The sequence below is a fragment of the Clarias gariepinus genome, chromosome 28, assembly GCF_024256425.1.
Source record: "Clarias gariepinus isolate MV-2021 ecotype Netherlands chromosome 28, CGAR_prim_01v2, whole genome shotgun sequence".
Lineage (NCBI taxonomy): Eukaryota > Metazoa > Chordata > Actinopteri > Siluriformes > Clariidae > Clarias > Clarias gariepinus.
Window position 1 is genome coordinate 4023263 of NC_071127.1, and position 7113 is coordinate 4030375.

Consider the following 7113-nt stretch of genomic DNA (forward strand, 5'->3'; position numbering starts at 1 on the left):
ATATATATATATAATTACTGTCCGACTGAAATACGATTAATATTCATGTTATAAATAATTAAGAAATAATTATAAGAAATTAATAAATGTTGTTACCTTTAGTGTCAATGTCCTGCTTGGTTGTGTATAATGAGTGTGCATAATATTTTCTTATAGAAATTCTTTTTGGTTTTACTTCAATAACTTCCAAGTCACATGACCTATTGCCTCAAAATCTATTCTAAAATGTGTGGCAGAGGGCAGGGAACTATTTTATATGAAATATTATGACTTTGCATATTTATAAATACTTAATATGTAATAATTTAGCATTTTATTTAAATAACTTCCAGGTCATGTGATCTATTGCCTCGAAATCTATTCTAAAATGTGTGCACAAACTTTTATATTAAATATTATTTCTTTGCATATTTAGTAACATTTTTATGAACTTTTATTGATTTTATTGCAATAGCTTTTAGGTCCATATGATCTATTGGCTCACAATGTATTATACAATGTGTGGCCACATGTTCTTCAGGGGCGCAACCTTTTTTAGGGCCCAAGCACTATAGTGTGTGCAGGACCCTCTTGTTTTCCTAACGATTATTTCCATTTTTAATTTTTCCACCATTTTGGACCTTTTGGGGGTTTTAACATGCACACACACACACACTTGACAAGACAAATATTTAGGGGCCAAGCTATCAGCCCTATTACGTCATATTTTGTGAAGTGTGCAGGTTGTGTGGTGCACCCGGGAGGCGATGGCCCAGGGTGCTTGGGCCCGCTCATTGTTGCTTGCAACTATATTTATTAATTATTAGAACTTTGCATATTTATTAAGAATTTAATTTATAATATTAATGATTTTATTTAAATAACGTCTAGGTCATGTGACCTGTTGGCTCACAATCTATTGTAAAATGTGTTGTTACCTGTCCTGCAGCGGGCACAACCTTTTTTATTAAATATTATTAATTGGCATATATAATTTTTTTTTATTAAACTATTAATTATTTATTTTTTATAACTTCCAGGTCATGTGAACTATTGCATCAAATACTATTCTAAAATGTGTGGCCACATGACATGCAGAAGGCAAAATCTTTTTTGTTAAATATTATCACTTTGCATATTTATTAATAATTTTAATTCAGGTATTAAGGAAAAAGTATATACAAGAGAATGGACACTTTTGCCGAATGGCTACAGATAAGTTTTACAACCCCCATTCTCTGTAACAATTAATTAAACATTTTGAACTTGATTATTTATATAGTCTCTGACCACTTTATTGGGAACACCTGTAATCTTGCTCATTTACAGTATGCAGCTATCCAATCCAAGTTCTACTGAATGAAACATTAATTTATTGTTATTTATGGTTATTGGTTATTTCTGTCTGTATTTCTTTATGCCTGTCCGGCCAGATTACGTCACAGCATCTGGCGGTTGTTTTTACACACTGCCTTAAGGAGGCAATGGCTGCACACACCACTCAACAGAGCCAATGAACACAATACTTTACTGTGTATACACAGAGAATGCAGAAGACACAGAAACAACCATAATTTATCTACAAGCTGGCACAATACTCAAGACACAGACACGACAGTGCAACTCATTATGGCATTCTCCAAAAAATACTGATGTACAGACGTACATGATGAAAACTGAACCTTGCACCATGAAGTGTTGAGTAGAAGTGAAGTAATAAGCAGTTTTTTCCCGGATCATGAACTGCAGGTTTAACAATGTATTGCACATGCGTCAAACTGTCCGTGTGTCTTAAATCTACCTCTGGACAGAATTTAATAAGATTTTTGCAGTACTTAGATATCTGCCTGTAGTTTAACCTGCACTGTAAGTAAAATCTAAATGCTGAGTAAAAGCAATGTTATGAACAGTTACTATGTGTCAGAATTAATAATCTACTTTAAAATAAGCTACTAATAATCTACTTGGTTATTGTAAACAAACACATGCACCAATAGATATTTATTAGAAAAGCAAAACTTCATCTTAATACAATCTTCTTTTTCCTTTTCTCATCTGTAATTCACCCTCCGATTTCCAAACAGGGAGTGTATTTTGCTGACAACAAAAGAAGGACAACTTAATGTAAACAAGGCGTAAGTTTTTAAATTAAGGTCTTTATTATTAAGAGAAAACATAGCCCTGTGTGAAAAAGTGTTTGCCCCTAAACCTAATAACTGGTTGGGCCACCAACTGCAATCAAGCATTTCTGATAACTTGCAATAAGTCTGTTACAGCGCTGGAGGAATTTTGTCCCACTCATCTTGGCAGAATGTTTGTAATTCAGCCACATTAGAGGGTTTTCGAGCATGAACCACATTTTTAGGGTCATGCCACAGCATCTTAATTGGATTCAGGTCAGGACTTTGACCAGGCCATACCAAAGTCTTCATTTGGTTTTTCTTCAGCCATTCAGAAGTAAACTTGCTGGTGTGCTTTGGATCATTGTCCTGCTGCCGAACCTAACTCTGCTTCTGCTTGAGGTCACATACAAGTGGCCGGACATTCTCCTTCAGGATATTTTGGTACACAGCAGAATTCATGGTTCTGTTTATCACAGCAAGTCTTCCAGGTCCTGAAGCAGTAAAACAGCCCTGTTGGTTATTCAAATTCAAATTCAAATTTTATTTGTCACATACACAAACATACACAGTACGAAATGTAGTGAAATGCATTATACGACTGCCATTGACCCTAAAAGAGAATTAAAGTTTACAAATAAAAAATAAATATAAATAAAAGAATACGATAGAAATTAAATAAAAAAATTTAATGAAACTAGGAAAAAATAAAAATAAAAATATAAATAAAAATATAAATAAAAATAAAAATAGAAATATGATATTTTCTAGGAAAAATAGAACTAAAAATAAAAATAGAAATATGATGTGCATAAAAATAGAAATATACTGCACATAGAAATATGATGTGCATAAAAATAGAAATATACTGTACAAATTGAAATATACTGTACTGGGTGTGCAAATATGCATAGAACAAAGTGTCTTTGTGCAGAGGTTATTAAAGTGACTTTGTGCACTGGTCCAGGATGTAAACGTAAACATGTAGTGTAGTTGTGAAGGTAGGTGTGCAAAGTTATTAAAGTGTCTTTGTGCAATGGTCCAGGATGTAAATGTACAAAATGTAGTGTAGATATGAAGGAAGGTGAGCGTGTAATTGTCCATAGTGTTCATGGATGTAAAAAGATTGATAGATTTGATCAATTATGAAAAGATTGTGTTAGTTCGTGGTTGTGGTTGAGAGACCTTATCGCCTGCGGGAAGAAGCTCCTCCTTAGTCTCTCTGTGTTGGCCTTCAAGGAGCGGAATCGCTTCCCAGACCGCAACAGAGTAAACAGTCCGTTATTGGGGTGGCTGAGGTCCTTCACGATCTTCCTGGCCTTGGTCAAGCACCGCTTGCTGTAGATCGAGTGCAGGTCAGGGAGCTCGATGCGGATGATGCGCTCAGCTGATCGCACCACCCTCTGTAGAGCTCGTCTGTCCTGCATGGTGCTGTTTCCGAACCAGGTCGTGATATTTCCCGTCAGGATGCTCTCTATGGTGCAGGAGTAGAAATTCCTGAGCACCTTGGAGGGCAGTCTAAAGTCTCTCAAGCGTCTGAGGTGGTAGAGACGCTGCCGGGCCTTTTTTACCACGGTGTTGATGTGACAGGACCATGCCAGGTCCTGCGTGATGTGAACACCGAGGTATCTGAAGCTGTCCACTCTCTCCACTGGGCTCCTGTTGATGACGGGGGTCTGGTAGTTCCTCACCTGCTTTGTACTAAAGTCCACTATCAGCTCCTTTGTCTTACTGACGTTCAGGAGGAGATTGTTCCTCTGGCACCAGTTCTCCAGATTTCCAACCACCTCCAGGTAGGCCGTCTCATCGTTGTTCGTGATCAGGCCCACCACAACAGTGTCGTCAGCAAACTTGATGATGGTGGTGGAGCTGGTAGTGGCCACGCAGTCGTGGGTGTACAGAGAGTACAGCAGGGGGCTCAGAACACAACCCTGGGGGGCTCCAGTGCTGAGAGTGAGGGAGGCTGAGACATGTCCGCCCATCCTTACTGCCTGTGGTCTGCCAGTCAGAAAATTGGAGATCCACTGACACATTGATGAGCTGAGTCCCAGGTGCTCCAGCTTGGTGGTAAGTGTGGAGGGAATTATGGTATTAAATGCAGAACTGTAGTCGATGAAGAGCATTTTCACATAATTCCCCCTCCGAGTGTCCAGGTGAGTGAGAGATGTATGGAGGAGATGAGAGATTGCATCGTCCGTGGAACGGTTTGGACGATAAGCGAACTGTAGTGGGTCGAGTGTGTCTGGTAGTGAAGAGATGATGAAGTCTCTGACCAGGCGTTCAAAGCACTTCATCACTACTGAGGTGAGGGCTACAGGGCGATAGTCATTGAGGGAAGCAGGATGAGGTTTCTTTGGGACATGAACAATGATGGACTCTTTGAAACATGTGGGGATCACCGACTGAGATAAAGAGATGTTGAATATCTCAGTGAACACAGGTGCTAGCTGGTCTGCGCAGGCTCTGAGAATACGGCCTGAGATGCCGTCTGGTCCTGCTGCTTTCCTGGCGTTCACTCTCTTGAAGGCTCTCCTCACGTCATGCTCGGTGATGATGAACGCGCTTCCGGTGCTGGCAGTGACTTCCTGTCTGCAGCCGTTAGCGCCGCTAGCATTAGCATCGCTAGCGTCTTTAGCTGCAGCCTCGAAGCAAGCATAGAAAGTGTTCAGCTCGTCTGCCAGAGTCACGTCTGCGTTTATCATACCGGATGTTGGTGCTTTATAATCCGTTATTTCTTTTCTTTCTTTCACCGCCTTCCGGACGCTGTATGACGCAGCCTTATATGGTTCCATGTCCCCCGACGTGAGTCCCGTGTTGTAGGCAGCGGTGCGAGATTTCAGAGCGTCGCGGATGGTTTTATCCACCCACGGCTTCTGGTTGGGAAACGTTTTAATAGTCTTTTTTTCTACGGTATCGTCCGCTAGTTTCCCGATGAATCCCACAACCGCTTCCGTAAACACGCTGACGTCATCGTCGGAGCTGTTTCTGAACATGTCCCAGTCTGCGTCATCGAGTGCGTCCTGTAACGCGGCCACCGATTGGTCCGTCCAGCGCGCGACCTCCCTCTAAACCGGAACTTCCTGTTTCAGCCTTTGTTTGTATTTTGGCATGAGGAAGATGGCGGCGTGGTCGGATTTACCAAACGGTGGACAAGATTGTGCCTTGTAGCCGTCCTTGACCGTTGTGTAGCAGTGGTCCAGTGTCCTTTCGCCCCTGGTGGGGCAGGTGATGTGCTGATAAAAGTTCGGCGCTGCGCGTTTGAGGTTGGCACTATTAAAGTCCCCCGCCACAATAAGCGCAGCGTCCCGGTGTTGTGTTTGTTGTTGTGTGAGTGCCTCATGCAGCTCGCATAAGGCAGTGTCCGTGTCCGCTTGTGGTGGAATATAAACGCCGCTTGTAGGTGCATGTTATTCACAAGTTCTGACGCGTGTCTTTAGTTACACAGTGTCACTGACGACATCAGACGTTTCGTTGATTTCTTTGTCTCTTGTTTATTTTCAACATCAAAAACAACGGTTGTTACAGTTTCTTGCATAAATCCACTGTAGTCACGACAAGTCGCTTGCTGTGTTCTGTAGCTTCGATAGATTACAGTTACAACAACTTATTTTACTGTATTCCTTTTAGCTTACTGTCTCACGGTCAAAAGCTTGTGTGCTCCACACCTTTCTGTATCCTTCCGTGTCTTAACAACAACTACAACTAACGTGCGTGATAGACATGGAACTGCATAACTGTGGGATGATGTCACAGAACAACCCATGAAATGATGTCACAATACAAATTATATGTATGATACTTAATGCTTAATGCTTAACTAATAAACTGAAATAAGATAAACATAACAACAAATCACAAGAATGAAATATGGCCCTTACATTTCCAGCCCCTAATTGACAGGCAGGAAGACTGACAATTACACACATTTTTTGTTTTGTTGTTTTTTCTTTTTTTTTTACAATTGGGCCACAACATTTACTATTGGATTAAAATTTGAATTAACTTTTTTAACACTTTAGAATTAACTTTCTTAACACTTTAGACATTTGTTAACGGTTTAACTTAAGGTATTCATATCGCTGCGTACCAAATGAAAGGAACATGACTACTTTATAAGGTAATTAACAGTCCATTTCACATATCAGGCACAGCTTATTGATGGGTCTTTCCAGGGTACTGGTTTTAGTTTTGACCAGTACACGTCTTACAAGTCCTTTTTTATCAGGGAACACTTTCGTGATCCGTCCGACAACCCATGAATTTCTTGGAGAAGACTCATCAATTATTAGAACTACGTCTCCAATCGAAAGGTTTTTTCTCACCTGAGACCATTTTTGGCGCTCCTGAAGCAAGGGCAAGTATTCACGCACCCATCGCTTCCAGAATAGGTCGGCAAGGTATTGAATTTGCTTCCACTTGCGACATGCGTAAATGTCCTCTTTTTTGAAAAGACCAGGAGGCAAGTTTGGCTGTTTTTTCATCAGCAGCAGGTGGTTAGGTGTCAGGGGCTCCAGGTCTGTGGGATCGTCCGTAGCGGTGGTAAGGGGACGGTCATTTATTATAGCTTCCACCTCACACAGGAATGTGTGCAAGCTCTCATCGTTTAGTGTTTGTTCTTTTAGTACAGACCTCAAGATTTTTTTAACTGACCTTATCTGCCTTTCCCATATTCCACCGAAGTGAGACCCAGCAGGAGGATTAAATATCCATTGTATCCCCTTTTGCATGAGGACGCCTTCAATTTTTGACTGATTCCACTGTTGGATAGCTTTACGCAATTCAGTCTCAGTGCCTATGAAGTTTGTTCCATTATCACTTCTCATAACTGACACCTGGCCTCTTCTGCACATGAAGCGTCGAATAGCATTTAAGCAGGAGTCTGTATCTAATGACTGCGCGACTTCAATGTGCACGGCTCTTGTTGTCAGACAAGTAAACAATACGCCATATCTTTTAACATTACTTCTACCCCGTTTGACCTCAAAGGGTCCAAAATAGTCAACTCCTACGTTAG